This window comes from Ambystoma mexicanum, chromosome 1p, assembly GCF_040938575.1.
Source record: "Ambystoma mexicanum isolate Mex_15411 chromosome 1p, UKY_AmexF1_1, whole genome shotgun sequence".
In the NCBI taxonomy this organism is placed as follows: domain Eukaryota; kingdom Metazoa; phylum Chordata; class Amphibia; order Caudata; family Ambystomatidae; genus Ambystoma; species Ambystoma mexicanum.
The window spans coordinates 1260309865-1260329413 of NC_090921.1; the positions used below are offsets into that span (position 1 = coordinate 1260309865).

At 46.1% G+C, this 19549-nt stretch overlaps 1 protein-coding gene and 1 long non-coding RNA gene across 4 annotated transcripts in view; one reads left to right on the plus strand and one right to left on the minus strand.

Moving 5' to 3' along the window:
- SYT3 (synaptotagmin 3) overlaps positions 1–19549 on the minus strand; it is an 835659-nt gene that overhangs the window by 535561 nt on the left and 280549 nt on the right. The window lies entirely within an intron of this gene.
- LOC138452761 (uncharacterized) overlaps positions 1–19549 on the plus strand; it is a 118216-nt gene that overhangs the window by 72169 nt on the left and 26498 nt on the right. Inside the window, exon 2 of the long non-coding RNA XR_011260311.1 lies at positions 18326–18438. This is a non-coding gene — a long non-coding RNA (uncharacterized lncRNA). The remainder of the gene's footprint in view (positions 1–18325; positions 18439–19549) is intronic.

Sequence of the window (19549 nt, forward strand, 5' to 3'; positions counted from 1 at the left end):
TGCCTAGCACCCGTAGCAGCCTGGCTGCGGAAGGAAGGGCATCACGTTTACCCGTACCTCGACGACTGGCTCGTGAGGGGATCCTCCCCAGCGTCGACCAACGACAGCCTATTGACCACCTTGCGACTGCTACAGCGTCTGGGATTTGCAGTGAACTACGAAAAGTCTTCACTAAAGCCCTCGAAGAGCTTGAAGTTCCTAGGTGCTCAATTCGACACCCACACGGGACTAGTGAAACCATCCCTGGAAAGGTTGTTGAAGATCAAACACCTGACAAGCCAACTTCGTTTACAGAGAAGGTTGTCAGTAAGAAAATATGCGGCTCTCCTCGGCTCCATGGCATCGTGCATCCACCTAGTCGCGAACTGCCGGTTGTTCATGAGACCTCTACAGGAGTTCCTATCAGACAGATGGAAGCAGGCCACAGGCCGCTGGTCGGACAAGATAATAGTCGACGACGAACGAGTTATCAAAGCCATCCGATGGTGGAAAGTGGCGCGCAACCTGGACAGAGGGATCCCCCTGCAGGAGCCAGAATTTCAGAACACCATCATTACAGACGCCTCTCTGTCGGGCTGGGGAGCACACATGTCACGTCACCAAACCCAAGGCAGGTGGTCGTCGACCGAATCTCGCCTACATATCAACGTCCTGGAGCTAAGGGCGGTGAGATGGGCCCTGAAATCTTTCCTCCCACACATCAAGGGGTCAAAAGTAAGAGTGCTCACGGACAATACGACAGCTATGTTCTACCTGATAAAACAGGGTGGCACCAGATCCAGGACCCTCTCGAAGGAAGCTCAAAAGATCTGGCATTGGGCTTTAAAACACCACATCTCCCTAGTGGCATACCACCTACCGGGAGCGAAGAACTTACAGGCGGATTCCCTGAGCAGGACTATGTCACAAATACACGAGTGGGAGCTGGACTCCACTCAACTCGGGGAAATCTTCGAAAGATGGGGGACCCCGTCGATCGATCTCTTCGCCACGGAAAGAAACCGAAAATGTGCTCAGTTCGCGAGCAGATGGCCCCAAACAGGCTCCCTGGGGGAAGCGTTCTCGTTTCCGTGGACAGGCAAGTTCCTCTACGCCTTCCCTCCATTTCCCCTCATACGGAGGACGATCCAGGGGATCCACAGGTACAATTGCCGGGTCATCCTAGTGGCCCCGCGCTGGCCGAGGCAACCATGGTTCTCAGACCTCCTTCATCTGTCGCTGGATCAGCCGATACCATTCAGGAAAGTACCGAACCTCCTGTCCAGGGACGAGGGGACCGTGTGGCACCACAATCCGGACAGCCTGAACTTAACTGCATGGCTCCTGACTTCTCGGAGTTCGGGAACCTAAAAGTCTCGACTGATTGCCGAAGGATTCTGCAGGCGGCCAGAGCCCCGTCCACTAACAAATCATATGTAAGCAAATGGAAAAGGTTCTGTATATGGTGTCAAACACAACAAAATATACAACCTTTGGAAGTAACTCCGGAGCAAATCCTCCCGTATCTTCTTCATCTTGCGGAGAGCGGACTGTCATCATCGTCAATCAAAGTACACCTGGCGGCTGTTTCGAGATTTACCAGAAGAAGACAGTCCCCTCCACTATTCAGTGACAGGCTAGTGAAGCATTTCATGAAGGGTCTGTTTAGAACCTTCCCTCCGGAAAAACGGTTCCCACCGTCGTGGAGTCTGAACACGGTTCTAGCTGCCTTAATGAAGCCTCCCTTTGAGCCAATGTCCTCTTCATCTCTACAATTTCTATCTTGGAAACTCGCGTTCCTAGTTGCCATCACTTCGGCTAGAAGAATGTCGGAACTACAGGCACTGGTCATAGACCCTCCATATCTGAGGTTCTTTAAGGACAAAGTTATTTTATCAACTAACCCTTCATTCATCCCAAAAGTACCGTCGGTCTATCATAAGCACTCGACCCTGGTACTCCCTACTTTCTTTGCATCTCCTTCGTCGACGGCGGAGAAGGCTCTTCACACTCTGGACGTCAAAAGGGCGCTAAAATTTTACCTGCAAAAAACGCAAGATATCAGAGCCACCAGACAGCTATTCGTCGCCTACGGCCCCTCGGCTAGGGGTAAGGCTATCTCCAAACAAGGTCTGGCTCGCTGGGTCTCCTCGGCGATTACCCTGTGTCATTCCAAGGCCGGGAGACCTCTACTACATCGTCCCAGAGCCCATTCCACGAGATCGACATCTTCCTCCATGGCTCTATGGGCAGGAATTCCGCTGACGGACATCTGCCAGGCGGCGGCATGGTCTGTTCCGCACACGTTTACGCGCCACTACTACCTGGAAAAGCAGCACGCGGATGAGGTACAAATGGGAAGGGCAGTGCTTCGCCACCTTTTTCAATGAGGTAAGCCAAAGTTTCAAGAAGAATGCTGCCTATTATTATTTGGCCTCAGCTGGTTTTTCAGAGTGTATACATGAATGTGCATAGTTTATTGACCTAAACATAAGTGGTTGGGTAGATATGTGCGCAAGGGGTGCATACTGAGTCATATGACATAGCATTGTATGGCGGAAATCCGTTTCGTATCAGTATAATAAGTTGTTGCTTACATACATGGTGTAAACGGTAGTGTTTGGGGGTGTCTCTACGAATGTAAGTTACATTGCACTCTCACCTCCTTCTTGATGTTACTGCTTTACAATCTATTCTAAGCATGTGAATCCATGAAAGATCCAATGCTGGAGAAGGGAGTAGTTTCTTACCTGTAACTCCATTTCTCCAGCATTGGTATCTTTCATGGATTCACATGCGCCCTCCGGCCTCCCCGGACTGCAATGTGGAAGATTGGTATGTAAGCAAGTTTTCCCCCCGTTATCTTGGAGGGGTCGAAATCTGAAGGGACCCGCGGGGGCGGGGTTTATATACCATCACGTCCAACGGGGCGTACGTGGGCGGCCCCGTAGAGGACGCAGACGGGGATAGGGCAGAAGTTTTTCCTATTGGAAATGACTATATATATGTGTACCGAGGGTTCCCAGTCTGACGACGGGGAATATTCTAAGCATGTGAATCCATGAAAGATACCAATGCTGGAGAAATGGAGTTACAGGTAAGAAACTACTCCCTTCTGGCAAGCTGGCAAAGGTGTATCTGTGAGGGCAGTCTGGATCAAAGTCCAGCCTTGTGGCTTGGATCAGAACCTCTGTGAAAAACTCCTGCTTCTACAAGAAGGTAAGCTGTAATAGAATTCCTAAAATCAGCAAAGGGAATGATGTAAGTTGTACATTTAAAAATAACTGAAAACTACCACTGATGTGGATGCATCATTGGTCTTCTCTGTCCAAAAACAGCTTACTGTGTTTGGAAATGGCCTACTGATTTAGACTATTATGATTTAAACAGCTTAATGTGATACTATATTAGCCCTCAAGGTACCACTATTATTCTTTGTAACAGTCCTTCAGCTCAAATAGCCTAACATGATTCAAATTAACCTACTGTGCATTGTGTTTTGAAACAGCCTCTATTCAGCTTGGTATAATTCAAATCAGCCTACTGTGCATTACTACTGTGTTTTGAAATAGCTTACCAGGTTCCCAATCAGCTTAGTGTGACTCAAGCTAGCCTACTGTGCCTCACTAACTGATCACCTTAGCGGTGTTACCTCCTGCAATTTGCCCTGTACCATGCCAGGCGTTCAACCCCTACCCTATACTGACCCAGCCCTCAACCCCTACTGCCCACCTGCCTAATCTTCAGGTCCCTACGACTCACCATCCTCCTCCCCGATACCACCCCCTTTCCACCACAATGACCTCCTTTCACAGAGTCACACTGGCCATGCCCTCTCTCCTACCTCTAGTTCACACAACCGCCCCTTCACATTTGCTACGAGCCATCCACCCTTCATTCGCTTATAACCCTACTACCCTACCTGCCGCAAGTACAGCAGCCAGCAATAATCTCAGCCCTATTGAAGGGCTACATCGCTTTGCAACCCCGCCACACTACTTATCCCACTAGCGCCCCACATCAGGAACCTGAGACTAGGATCTCGCTTTCCAAACCACAAAGTCACCCGTAGGTCAGAAAATACACGACGTAACTCATGCAGCCTCACTGAACACTCAGTTATCAATCCTAAATTGACTCCTCTTGCTAACCTTCCACACTCCGCACACCGTGCTCCCCCCACCATCAACCCACCCTCCCCACCTGCCCCTTGCCCAAATGAACCCAGACCTACTCTAACGCCATCGGACATTAAAAGAGCACTCATCAATGCTCGATCCCTCGTAGCCCAAGCCACTGAGATTGCTGATCTCATCATAGCCAACAGTTTGGACTTCCTGGCAATTACAGAAACGTGGCTTCACCACACAGCAAGCCCAGCACTTTCCCTAGCCCTCCCAGATTGCTACACCATCATTAATGCTGATAGAAATTCTAGCAAAGGCGGAGGGGTCGCCTTCATCGCCAAAACCCACTTGGACCTCAGAGCAATACCCTCTACCAGCTTCCTCTCAACAGAGATCCTCGCAGCGAAACTCACATTCTCAGCCACTCAAACGATTCTCATTCACCTCCTCTACAGGCCCCTAGGCCCTGCCCTCTCCTTTGAGGAAGATATCACAAATCTCCTCTCCACCAACACCAAAATCGGATCCCAAAACATCCTCATAGGAGACCTCAACCTAGGTCTTCAGGACCCCAAAGACATGCATGCCCTAGCTATGGAAAACACCATCACTGTTGTATTGTGCCTGTCTGAGGTGAAGTAGCTCGTGATGTCATGTGGAATGTTTATGTGTGGATGTTGGAATCTCCTGAGTGAGTGTTCTACTCAGTGGCAGTTACAGCTGGCTGGCCCTGGGTGATGGGAGCCGGTGTTTGTCTAAGCTTATGTCCTTAATGTCTTCATGGGGAACTGTAACTATTAAGCTGGAAATAAACTTATTTGAAGTGAACCTAAAGAGCTTTGAATCTGCTTTTTAACAATGGCGACGAGTTGGTCTTTGGTAACCTGCGTGCCACAAGCTGAAGGACTGATGACCCTGCTGCAGGGGGTGCAGGAAGGACAAGCTAATGGAGAAGGACAACACCGCCCCCAGAAACTGTAAGTCCCATCACCCAGGGGCCCGGGGGTCATCAGGGAGAAGCTCTGACGTGCTTTACCCAGGGCGCAGGGGAAGGTGAACAAGGCCCCTATCTATGGACGGCTGGAGAGAGAGAGTTTGGCCTGTGGAGCAGTGAGCAGAGGAAATTGGGCCCATTGCTGAATGAGGCACTGCAGCTACTGTCCCTCTGTGTCGGACCAGTAGCCCACAGTAGCTGGGAGTGCTGCGTTGGACTAATCAGGATTTGAAGCTGTTCATGGGATAACAATAATGTTTTGTACGGCACCATTCTAACGTCCGAGTTAAACTGTGACAGCAGAGCAGATATGTAAGGTGACGGGTGGGTATTGGAAACTGAGCCCCATAGACCAACTGTTTTAAAGAACCAGTTTGAGTTATTAAGTGAGTAGTGCCGGTCCAAGAACATGGAGTGCTGCATGGACTGTGGCAGGTCCATATGAATAGGGTGCCCGTGTCTCACCAGTGGCCCATGGCATTTGGAACTATGGTGGTGATGGTGATCTTGAAGCAGAAAGGGAAACAGAGCGTGTGTGGTGATTTGATCGTTCGTAGTAGGAGCTTCGCACTGCCTGCTTACCTGCTGTGAATGATGATGTCACAACGTGGTCGAGTGGTGCTGGCGATCCTTTGGAACATTGGGAGTGCTTCAGTTTGGTGACGTGAGTGCATCCTGCGGACCCAATATGCCTGTGTTTGGTGTACGGCACTGGCGTCTGCAGCATTCGAGTAAAGCACCTGGTTTCGGGCGCGCAACGTGACGCGGTCACATGACATTCTTCGGTAGGACTGTAAACCCTGCATTGAAAGGAAAGCTGCTCGGCAGTCAGGCTACGCTTCTCTGTTTCACATGGTCAAATGTATGGATGCCGCCGGCGAACGAGGTGTTCTGAGTAGGGCATCTACAGCGTTGCTGTGTAATGTTGGTGAAAGCATGGCGCTCTGCTTCTGCTAGTGGAGCGTATGGAAGGGGCCAACGGACAAGGTGACTGTTAATAGGGTGTCATGTTTAGTGAGCCTATCAGGCTCCAAGAACCAGATGATTACAGAAAAGTATTCTGCATAGTTTTGCTAAACGTTGTGTTGCTAAAAAGTAGAAGCATAGTTTTGCTAACCGTTGCGTTGCTAAGAAGGAGAAATGTTCGGTTAAGTAATGGGTCAGGAGGAGTAAAAAGCTGTTTTAAGTGAATGTATATGCCACGTGAATAGTTAAGAAGCATTGTATTTAACAGCTGTTAAAAATTCTATGTTCTGATGGTGCTTTTAATGTGAGGCATGGGTAAACTGCAGGTGTGCATCCCTTGTTGGTAAAAAAGGTGGGCATTCACTGCGATTGTTGTAATCATATTTGAGGATTCTCAGCAATTTCGTGCATTATATTTACGCCTACCTGTGACGATGGACTTTTAGATCTGTTTGAGTCTTAAATGACTATGGACTTTTGGGTAAATAATTGTGTGGGTATGGGTATAATGTTTCATTTGCTGCAACATTTGTTATGGTATTTGTTGGTAATTTGCACGAGTTCCATTATAGCCCTGCAAAGGCTGCTGGATTGCTACTTGTGGGTTGTTGAGATGTGCGCTGTGCGTGTGTGATAGAATTGACCCTTTTGAGGAATTTTAGGTTTGGAGTGGTGAGCAACCTCGCACATGGACTTCTGCTTGCAAAAAGGTTTTATTGTGTTGGTGTAAAGCATGCACATATCAATATGTTTGTATGTGATGGATAAAAATGACGTTTTTTTTTAGGATTTGCAGCATTTAGAGTTGCATGAAGCAACATGGACTGGTAGGGATTTCTTTGGAACTCTAATCGTTACGGACATTAAGGTTGTGATGGAGCCTAGTAATAGCTATCGACCCTTAGGTTCATTCAAGTTTTGGGTTTGGTGTTTTGCTTCATTTATAGCAAAATATGGGTAATGGATTTCATTGTTTTAGAATGCATGTTATCAATCTGACTCTTATAATATTGTATATAATATGCAATATCTGTATCTGGATGGGGAGAGAGTCAGTGAGAGTTTGGTAACGGATTGAACTCACAGTTAGCATGGGTTATGCGTGTTGTTCTGTTTTTAGACATGTGAGTTAATCCTTGGGTAATGTGTGCTTGGTATGGTTTGGATAATGATGTATGGTGCCATGAAGTTTACATGAAGTGAACTTAAAGAGCCAGGAAACCTGCCTTTTAACAATGGCGACGAGGATGGGATGGTGCGAGCTCTGGCAACCCATGGCTGCTCGCTGTGACTGATGACGTCAGTCAGGTATGCTAGGGGAGTCGGTGAAGAAAGGGAACGTTGTCTCTCCAACGTTCAGATTTGGTGACTGACCAGTTTCGCTGTGATCCCAGCAAAGATTTTACTAAAGGACCTGAGTAAGCTGATGTGACGTGACGATGTCACGTGTTTTACTCCGGAAGTAGTACGGCGTGAAAAGAGACGAGCCAGCACAGTAGGACAAAGCCTTCGCGCTTTGTTTTAGTTGGGTATTCGCAAGCGGCGAAGCATGCCCAAGCGCCAGGCTAATGAAGTGTCTACTGGTTGGACATGACGTACTTTGGAGTGGAATGCTGGTGAAGGTATGCCGCTCCGTTTCAGTTAGTGAAGCGTGTGCTAGCGGCCAACGTAAAAGGTGACATGTGTAGGGTGTTGTGTGAGTCTTATCAGGCTCCTTGATCCACATTCTGCTGTGAATTTTTTTAATGCATTGCGTTCTGAGGATGGAACCACAATATGATGGGGTGAGGACTGGCATGCTCTTTGTTAGCAGTGTTTTGTTTTCCTGCATTTCACTTTGACTAAAGCGCATTATGTGAAAGGAAATGCCACGTGTTTTTGTAACATGTTTCGTTTTTAATAGCTGATTAAGAATCCTAGGCCCTGATATTATGATTGGTACGGCATGGGTGAACAGCAGATGTAGAATTCGGATTTGGTATAAATATATGAAGTGACATTAAACGTGTCTATATTTGTAAGTGTGCTGAGCCAGGAATGTGTCAATGGTGCCGGTGTCAATGTTTTCTTTTGGTGAAAGATTGGACTAGAGACTAACCTTTTGAGGATTTTTAGGTATTAAAGTGAGTGTTATTTAACAACTCTGATTTCTGGGACTTTAGAGCCCACCAGAAATGGGTATGGACTTTTAGGTACGCTTTGGCCCATTAAAAGTGTTATGGATTCTAAAGCTTATAAAAATTGTAGGTTTCAGTAATGTGTTTTGCTTGCAGCAATGTACAGGTGACACATTTCGGTTTGAAATGTATATGGCTCATGGCTGTTTTAAATAATCTAAAGCAAGTATAAGGATTCAGCATCAACTTATGTTACAATGAATGTATGTTTGATGCTAAGGACAAACTATGTATATATGCAATGGTTGGTGTACAGTTTGAGAGAGTCTGTGAGAACCTGGTAATGGATTGTGTGTGGTGTGATAACTATGTAGTTGCAAGTGTTGCGGCGTGCAATGCGTAGTTTGAGATTATTGGTCTGGTATGGTGCTTAACTGTTTTGGTAAAAGTTAAGTATCCAGGCGATGGTTTAGAGCGAGGTAGCGCCTCGTTTTGTTTTTAGCCATTAGAGTTTTGGGTTTGTTGCGTATAAGTATAGGCATTGGTGTGGTTGTGAAGCTTAGTTGATTTGGTACTTTTGTGTTGGTTTTAGAGCGAGGTAGAGCCTCGACTCTTATGACCAAATAGTGTTTGAGTTTGGTGTGTCCAATATATGTTTGGATACTAGTCTGGTTAAGATGTTTGTTCTTATATTGGAAATTTGGAACAGCAAGGTTGTTGTTCTGAAGGGAGGTAGCGCCTCCTCTGGGGTTCTTTACCCTTCTCATCACAGTGGACAGTAGGTAGCTTGTGGTAATGGGGTAGCTGGGGATGCCTGGTAATGACCCATTGCAATGGGGTGTGCTGCGTCAGGAAGTGATGAGAAAATTGTTCTCTATGTTACTTGTGGTATTTGATTGTGGGTTTTGTTCTATGTCATGGGTTGAATAATTCAACTTGTGTGAGGGTCCCATCCTAGTGAAGAAGATTGTTCAGTATTTTCCAGTTATTGATGATTTTGTTGGGAGTGTGTGGCCAACGCTCCCAATGTGTTTGGTGGGTTTATACAACATAGTCTGGTTGAATGTGTATGGTGTTTGGTCCATGGAGGTTTGTGAACTCAATGATGTTGTATGTTTCCACTTTGTGAATCCCGGTTGGAGTGAGGTTGTGGTTGTCTTTTTGGAGGCTTTGAGGTCTCAGTTCTCTAGAGTGGCAGTCTAGAGACCTGCTGGGGTTCCAGGGTGGCAGCCTGGACACCTGCGTTGTTGTAGGCAGGGGCAGGTGGTAGGAGGTGAAGCAGTCTTGTGGTCGTTCAGGAATGTATGTGAAGTAGCCCCGGTTTTGGGTTGGCCGGGTCCTGGGGTGAGATCCAGTTGCTTGTTTGTGTCAGGAACAGGCAGATGGATGACAGTAGTTTTGAGATTGGTACATGGAATGTAGTTTGTTAGGGTGTGATGTTTTGTTGGTTAGGTTTCGGCCGTGGAAGTGTCCGTGTGTTAGTGAGCGTCATGTGTGTGTATATTTTGGAAGGTGGTACTTGTGTTGTTCTGGTATGTGACCTGTTCTGTGTGTATGGTTTAGTAAAGGAGGAAGGTGTGTTGTATTGTGTCTGTCTGAGGTGAGGTAGCTTGTGATGTCATGTGGAATGTTTATGTGTTGATGTTGGAATCTCCTGAGTGAGTGTTCTACTCAGTGGCAGTTACAGCTGGCTGGCCCTGGGTGATGGGAGCCGGTGTGTGTCTCAGTTTATGTCCTTATTCTCTTCATGTGGAACTGTATCTAATAACCTGGAAATAAACTTACATGAAGTGAACTTAAAGAGCCTGGAACCTGCTTTTAACAATCACTAATCAGGGTTTCAAACACAGAGTGACAACACCAACACACTCCAAAGGGAGAACGTTGGATTGGGTGTCAGACCTCAACTGTTCCATCACCATTCTCCAAAACATCCCTGTAGCCTGGTCGGATCACCACCTCATCCTGTTCTCCATTCATGGCTCCATCTCCTCCAAAGCCACTTCAGCCCCCCCACACCCTCTCGTGAAACTGTCGTAGCATCACCATTGAAAACCTCCAGCCTCTCATCAACAACATCCTAGATGAATCCAAGTTCATCAACCTTGACCCAAACAAACTGGTAGACCTCTATAACGACACCCTTAAATCAGCCCTAGATACCTCAGCACTACTAAAAACTAAGAAAAGCGAAACCCATCGCACACCTCAATAAATGGTACACCCCAGAACTAAAAATCCTCAGAAACATCAAAAGATCTGCAGAATCTACCTGGCAGCATTCTCCCACCAACGCCAATAAAAGCGAATTCACGTCAGCCTCCACCACCTATAAAGTGGCTATCCTATCTGCAAAAAAAGAAGCCTACAACTCCAGAATGCACAATGCCAAATCAAGCACCAAGGAGCTCTTCAGCATCCTAAAAGAGCTTGAAGCCCCAGCACCTCCCTCTTAGGACCGCATTAAAGACGCGGAATGGTGCACCAAAATCCAGCTAGTCCTTGCTGGCAAAATCACCCTCCTACAAAACAAGAACAAATCCAAAAAAGGTGAGTCTCCAAAAGAGATCTCACTCTGCACCCGATCTACCAAAATATGCCCCAACCTGTACTCCCTTCACCTTCTCCCATGTAACACCTAAGAAAGTAGAAGACATCATAAACAGCCTTAAACCCTCTCACTGCCAGGGAGACTTCTGCCCAGCAACCATCATCAAGGATGGAGCAAAAAACCTAGCCCCGTTTATCACCACCTTGATAAATGCGTCCTTCTCTTCTAACCAGGTACCAAACAATCTCAAGCAAGCTTGGGTTATTCCCTTTTTTTAAAAAAGACAAATCCAACTTTTTTTTTAAAAAAAAGATCCAAATATCCCCACCAACTTCAGGCCCATCACCACTGTCCCGTTCCTTCTGAAAGTCCTGGATCGGGTGGCCTATTTGCAAATTCAGAAGCATTTAGAAGACAACAAACTACTAGGCCTCAGACAATCAGGCTTCAGGCCCAGACACCGTACCGAGACTGCACTCCTTGACCTCAAGATTCAAATGGACGAGGCGAAGGACAAAGGCAGGCTAGCAATACTCCTACTCCTCGACCTATCTGCTGCCTTTGACCTCGTCGACCACCAAATTCTCACGAAGCACCTCACTACAGCTGCAGCATTCTCCACTAATGCTTCAAATTGGGTTAACTCCTTACTTTCCAATCGGACCACCAGAGTCTTCTCCCCCTCAGCAGACCCAACACCTAAACTCTGTGGAGTCCCTCAAGGCTCATGTGTGTCACCCACACTATACAATATATTTACAAAGCTACTATTTGATCGCTTGGACAAATTGGGTGTTGTCTACACCAACTATGCAGATGACACTCAAGTCCTCACCCCCCTCACTGGACGCTATGACCAAGACTCAAAACTACTAAATGATATGTACCTGGAAATCCTAGCCTGTATGGCCACCAACAGCTTATGTCTCAACGATGATAAGACTGAGCTAATGATCGTGGGCACACAGGCATGACTGAATAAACTGGACACCAGCTACTCATCTTTCAATATTGACGGTAACGTGATCACTGTATCTAAAGAGATGAAAACACGGGGGGTCTGCCTTAACTCAACACTGTCCCTTAAAACACGTCAGCAGCGTTGCAACCTCCACAGCATATACCAACAAACTGATCTACAGCTGCAAATCGTACCTATCCACTACCTGCTGCCTAACGATGGCCAGAGCACTGCCATTGTCCAAACTAGACTATTGCAATACACTATTCCTAGGTTCCTCTGAATACAATTTAAACAGAGTCCAGGGGCCTCATTACGAGTTGAATGGGCCGGCAATTGCCCATTCGCAGGTGGCGGTATTGCCGGGCTCCCGATCCCCATTCTGCCCCATTGGGCAGAATGGGGGTGGGGAGCATGTTTGCACCGGCACCGTTTATAACGGTGCCGCTGCAATTACGAGTTCTGCTCGTGGGTGCCGCACAGCCCGCCAGGTCAGACCTGGCGGGCTGTCAAGCACCCGCTAGCAGAACTCGTAATTTGGTGGCACGGTGTGAACGGTGCTGATGCCTTACCGGCACCGTTCATACCATGTCCGCCAACATTATGAGGCCCCAGGTCCTCCAGAACAATTCACTGAGAGCAGCACTCAGCCTACCTAGATCCTGCCGCATCTCCGCTATCAGACACAACTCTCTGCCTGTCCAAGATAGAATCACTCTACGTACCTTGGCAATCACACACAAATGCCTCTCTAACTTAGCCCCCAAATACCTGTCCGACAAAATCTGTAAACACCAACCCACCCGCACCAGCAGATCAGCCCACTCTCACAGCCTTGTGGTACCAAGATTCAACTTAAACATCTCTGGAGGAGCCAGTTTCCCAGTCCAAGCCGCCAAACGCTGGAACTCCATACCCATTCCCATTAGACAAGAACCCTCCTTCCTCACCTTCAAAGCTAAAATAAAAGACTGGTTGAGCAACAAACCCCCACTCTAAGATGATTATACCACCCGGCTAAACCATTGCCTATTTGACCACTATTTAACCTGCTCACAACTGATTCTTGCTCACTGACCCATCTGTAACCAGAGTCCCGGTATTTTACCTGTATGTCAATGCATAATGTATATTGTAAATGTTTTCTGCCTCACCCTGTATGTAAAACCTAATTCTCTCAAGCACCCAGTTACCTTAGGGTTCGGTGCGCAATATGAATAATAAACAAATACAAAAGAAAACAGGGGGAGCTTGTTCCTGTTTTTTGGAGGGCGATATGAAGCAGTATGATTGGAAATGCTTCGATCCTCACACCCTGCTAGCCACAGTTAAGATTTCTTACCCTTCAAATCCTTCTATAATGTAGTACATGAAATGGAAAACAATATCGGATTCGTTACTCAGGGTTTTTACCAATGGGGTTATAGGAGTGTGGTGCGGGGGAAGCTGGAGGGATAGGGATAGGGGCGGGACTAGGGGTTGGGTTCATGCAGGGGCGTTGCTAGTGGGGGCTAAGGGGGCTATAGCCCCTGATCTTTTGGTTGTAGCCCAGGATAGAATCTCAGGAGCTACAGCCAAAAGACTAGCTAGCCCCCAGTCCCAACAGTTCTGACATCAGCTTAGCCCCAGGTCTTTTCCAGACCTAGCAACTCCCCTGGGTTCATGGCAGAGAAGTGATACATTTGTTAAAGTGAGAAAAAACACATGGCAAAAATAAAACTTTGTGGGTTACTTGAAGCTTGTACACATCACATAATAAAGCAACCTGCTGATATAGGAATGTTTACAGAAACATGCTGAGCAAAAATAGCATAATTACAGCCTTCAGTTACCAGCATACAAAGTAATGTCAGCCTAAATAAATCTGTGTTGTACAACTGTAGACACAAAACAGAACGAAACACAGTGGAAGAAAATGCATCATACAATCACCTGCTAATAGCCATTGTACCCATATTATTCAGCGTTATGCAGGGAAAGAATAATTCCCCAAACACACAATAATAAAAGACACGCACACTGAATAAAGCCGATTGGTAATCTTGTATTTGTTTACAAATGACAGCTGAGATTTGGAGAGAGGAAGACAGCAAGTCACAGAGAATTGCTGAGGCTACCTGTGGGGGTTTGGTCACGTCCATCAGTTTATATAGGCAGATCAATATACAGCATTGGCCCAAAGCTAAGCGGGCGTTGTACACATTTTGCTTAACTGTGTCTTGCAACATGTTAGGCGTTGCGGTTTCTATACTTTCATAACTTGGGTATGGCTGGTATTAGCAGTGCAGAGGGCGTAAACTATTGGCAGGTCATGACTATATATGGTCAAAGTAGAGGACGATAGGCTGCTAGGGCTGGGCAGATACACTAGGCCCAAAAAGTGTGTTTTGTACTGTGCTGGGAGAGGCAGTGTTCAGGATAGCAAATATATGGGAGATCCTGCCACTACACTGCCCTCCCCTTTCTAATCACCAACCTTTTGCTATTTGTAAGGCTCATGCAAGAGAGGCATTCCTGCTCTGGTGGCAGCAAGTAACAATATTTGTGTTTAAAAAAAAAAAAGATGTGTGTGTTAATGTAAAAACAAACAGACCGGAATAGATCTCTTTGTGGGTGCAGTGTTACATGGCAGCTTAGTTGTGGGCTTTATGTTTCCCTGTAAGCAGAAATTCAGAGGGACAATTTTCCTGGATTCTAAATCTGAGGAAATCCATCCCAATTCAGCCACTGCTACCATCAGAACATGTTATAAGCAGTCTGTATAGCACGAGTGACAATCAATGCTAAACCGTGGCTTTTCTTATTACCCACTGTGAAATGTCTTTCCATCGGTGCAAGGCTGCTGTTGTGTCTATGCATTAGGCATAGGTAAAGTACTGCTTTTTTTTAAACAAAAAACAAACACTGAAAATAGGGGATGGTGGTATAAAACAGGTGTACAGGAGATGCAATCCTTTTTTTTTTCTTAAAAAAGTTAAAAAAAAGAAAAATATGTAAAATGCTACTTTCACATTGATGCAATGACCTTTTCAGTCGAGGAATCGATGTAAAGACATGGTGGTCTTTATTATGAGTTTGGCGGTGCAGTAAAAAGTGGCAGGAGTAAAATGAAAGCAACTGATTTACTGCCATTTGCCAAATGCTGCCTTTGTTGCTAAAGTGGAAGAAAACCCTCCAGCATATCCACAAAATGGAGGGCTCATCGCAAGGCAGAATGTCTTGGGAGGATAGCTCAGGGGCAACTTGCTCGACTTAGAAGCAAAACGACACAGAGCACCACAAGTTCGATCCCCGGATCCACGCTTAGAAACCTCTGTGTCTTAAGCACGTTATAAATAACCTATCATATCAATTACCATCTCCAAATCCTCAAAGAAGCTCTGCTGTCTCCATGATTGGGGGCGAACACCACATTACTGACACTTGTAATCTGGCGGTAACTGTAGCAGCATTTGGCAGCAGTTCCTTGGGAAATACCGCCAAACTCAGAATGAGGACCATGGAACCGTACCCGCATATGGAAGACTCGACCTTTTCTCTGCTGACACTCGACAAAGCGAGCAGGAGTTAGTTGGAATAACAATAGCAGCTGTCATTTGCAGTGCTTTTACGCAGCGAGCCTGTGGCAGTAAGATCTGGCAATGCTCCATTATTGGTCAACCACCCATTGGTTCTTCCCTTTTCTTTCCGCTCCTGGCTTGGTTCTATGAAGTCTTGACATGTTTCCTACTGTAGCATCTCGCACACCACCACTCTCTTCCGAAGCAGCTGCTTTTGGAGCTTGCAAAGATTTTGATTCCAACTCCAATTACTTGATATAGTTGACACTTTTCCAGCTACTACCACCCACAGCTTTTTTTTTTTTTTACTGGTTCAAGTCCCCAAGAATGATTAAATGTGACAAAACGTAGAGCACGCTCATGGACATGAAGGTGCTTGGTTTCTGCTACCTGCTGCAATGAGTGAGGCTTTCTAGAAGGAGGCTGGGCTTCCTTTGGTAAGGTAGGGTTTCCTGTAAAGAGGCGGGACTTCCTGTGAGGAGCCAGGATTTCCTAAGAGGAGGATGCGCTTGCCGTGATGAAGTGGGCCGTCATGGGATGACACTTTGCAATCACTGTCACTGAGATTCAGCCTGCACTTTCCTTCTCGTATCATGTGCAATGGTCGGGAATTGAGCAACAGTGGCACAACAAAAGCACGAATGGAGGTCCTATCTTATCACGTGAAGTGCAAGCTATACAGGATGGGCGTGCCAAGCAACTTGCCTAGGACTTTTTTATCCCATACCCTGTACAAACGAAAGGTCATGGGGAATGCGTTAGATACAGGCCAAAAACCTCCAATACCATTTAAACGCTATTGCTTTGTCTTCCTACCTTTCCTGTCTAGGCTATGCTTTTTTACACCAGCACCCAGTAGAGAGTCAAGAACCCCAAAAGTGTACTCTGAGATGTTAATCAGAAGTCTGCAACTTGCTGCTCTCCAGGTGTTTTGGACTACAATTCCCACAATCCTGTACCATTGACAATGGTGGCGAGGTCTGATGAGAGTGGTAGTCCACAGCATCAGGAGAAACCAATGGCTGCAGACCCCTGCACTAAGCTTATTAGGTTTCACAAGTCACAAAGCACCACTGTGTCTCAGCATGTACACTCAAAGTACCCCATCCAAAAATATAAGCTAAATGGCTTAGAAGACTGGAGTGGAGAACCACCAATTGGAGATGCTGTGGATGTGGAAATTGAGCAGGTGGTGACTGATAAAGAGCAGTTTCCTTAGCACTCTGCCACCCCTGGTTTTCTCCCTGGTTCAGGGAGTAGACACTGCATAATTCTGTTCTGCATGCATCGTTTCCAGAGCTACTACTTTGCAGACGGAAGTATACACACCAGGCATAAAACGTCATTGAGCTAATCAGGCTCCAGTCCCTCACCCCTGGCCCCCAAAATGTGAGCTGAGGGGCGGTGCTTCCGTGCTGAGAATTTAACAGTTCAAAGGATCAGGAACATGCCTCCCTGCACACACAGGCTGAGTCCCTGTAGTGAACTCAACAACATGTTTCTTTTGTCATTAGCAGCATAGCCTTTCTTATGAATGATGGTGAATTTCCAACTGAAAGACCACCAATCACCTTGCAAATCTGGGACAGCTAAAGCGAGCAACACAATAAAGCACCCTTTGAAATATTTGTTCATACCCATATAATGTCTAATAGCTTGATATGCTAAAAAATAAACTTTGCTTTGATGTTCTTTGTTGAAATGTTCTTAAAACCAAACATAGCAACAAACTGGAGGTTTGTGACGAATCTCCAAACCTAAGTGAGTTTATTACACAACTTATTTTATTGTGTGTCTTAAAGCGCTGGAAATAAAGTGGGTAAATAGATATTTTGCCTTTTGCATCTTATAGTTATCCATTCAGGATGTGGAAAATAAAGGATTTACATGTTGTCATGATGCTTTGTATCTTGCAAGTAAAGTCTAAAGGACAGTATTATCGTAGTCCTTGACATCCAAAAATTAAATATTTGTTCAAATTAAAGAGTGGAAGAAGGTGGCTGTGCCTGAATTGCTGAGTGGGTTAAAATCCTTGCTTCAACTGCAAAAACTGGAGTGCGTATAAGTGATTACGTTTACACCCTTACAATAGGACAGTTTCAATAATTGTAGGGAAAAATTGGTGTACCCTAGTGCTCCTCTGCTAGTGGCACCAACAGTGTCACATAGAAGAGCATTATTGCTGCATTGGCCCTCCCCTAGTCTTGTATCAGCTGATTTGACAGGCAGACATAGGGCCTCATTACACGGAAGGCGGTAATGGTTAACGGCCACCGTTAATGGTAACGGTGACCGTTAACCAGTACCGCATTACTACGATGTCCCTTAGCGGGTTGGTGCTTTCATGCCTGCTTTTTGCAGGCATTAAAAACCAACCCGCTAAGGGACCTCGGAGCTAATTACGGCACCGCAAAATTGCGGTGCCGTAATTAGCGCCTTCCCCATTCCCATAGAGCCCTATGGGGCAGAAATGGGAATGGGGAAGGGCAATGGCGGAAGGGGGATTTACCGCCCCACCAACCTTGGAATGGGGCGGTAAATCCCCTTTCCGCCAAGGCGGTGCCAGTATTTTACCGGCATGAGCCATGGCGCTAATAGCGCCATGGCTCACCGCCTTCCGTGTAATGAGGCCCATAGTCTCACCAGCCGGTCGGTGCACCAGAGATTCTAGTATAGCGAACTAACTGTGGTTGAACCAACATTGCATTTTCTCCACTGTTGCTCCCTGCCACTGAAGTTGTTTGGTCCGTCCAGAGTACTGCCCCACACTCTGCTATGTCCTGTTATGCTATGATATTGAGTCTTTCATTGCACACCATCTGCCATTTTTCAGAATCTGCAAGTAATAGGGTAGGGGCTAATGCAGTAGCAGAGGAATCAGGCCAAGATTACTTTGTTAAAACATTGATGAGTGCAGATCTTAAAAGATATGGCTCTGTACAGTGAACGTTTTAGATATTTTGTCAGCTGTGTGGAGCAGTGGTTATGTACATTTCAATTAGTTACTTGTTTGTTTGACTGACAACAAATTTAAGCATTTTGCTTCTTGTTTTTGCCACCGACTCACCAGAGAGACAAAGACCAAAGGAGGGATGGACCAAAGGTCAATCTAGCAAGGGTGCCATGGACCAGAGGAGAATTTACCAGAGCAGCTAAGGACCAGAGGGGCAACTGACCAGAGAGGTTCACTTTTACCTTAATTCTACTTAATTTGATTTTTAATTTTGGCTGTAAGTTGAAACTATTGAACTGGAGTACAATTATGGAGGGAGGTGAGGAGGGTCGCACAGCTTGAAAGTGTTTTGTTATTTACCAGCGCACTGACTGCCCCTGGCCAGGCTAATTCGTATGACCAATCACACCCACTACCTTCTCCTCCTCAACCACAACCTTGTGGTATGTTTTTGAGAGAGCTTTACTAAGCATAAATATCAACCAATAGCCTTCCAAGGTTATTTCTAAGCAGTCTGCTGAGAGTTAAGGGCTTAATTACAGTTGCAAATGGCTTCTGGTGAAATAAAAAGGCTTCAACCGAGTGTGCCTTCAGCCACTTGATTTAGATCTGTTCCATGCACTGTACTCCTTTTAAAAACAAGCAATCACAAAGCCAACAGTTTTGGGCTGGGGTATTAGAAAGGCCTTTGCCAGTTAATGCCATCATATGCCTAGGTAATCACTCAATTGTTCAGCCGTTGCCATTTTATCTCAAGGTAATACCAGTATATCAGTGCCTATCCCATACTTGCACGAACACCCAAACTGTCGGCTTTGCCAGTGCTGGTTTATTATTCCAGGCAATGTCTAGTCTAGCCACAAAGCAACAAGATACATTTTAGATGGAAAACCAAAGGTCAAACCCCCATCTAATACAGTCCTACCCCCTCATCTCCCACCAACCCACTCCATCCTTTTCAGATGCCGGGTACCACTAGTTCTTTTTTTCCACTTCCACCACTGTTCTGGAAACAGCTCTTTTAGCACGAATAAACCACTTTCTTGGCACAGGATGCAGCGATGACTCTACTTGAACTTGCCTCCTCACTTGCAAACAGTTTTTATTCGAAGAAGGTGAGGTTTTGCAATCTAATGTAAGCTTTGTGTGGAATTTAAAGGCATAATGATGTGCATCAGGGTTACGGTGCTGACAGGCGGATGCAGGTCAGAAGCACCCGAGTCTTGAGTGATGATCTTCTTCAATGGTTTTGGGGATAAGTTATGAAATGCGGAGAACCCGAGGTCTGATCCCTTGAAGTGCTTTCTGGTAACCTTAGTTACGTAAAGCATTTCATTGTTG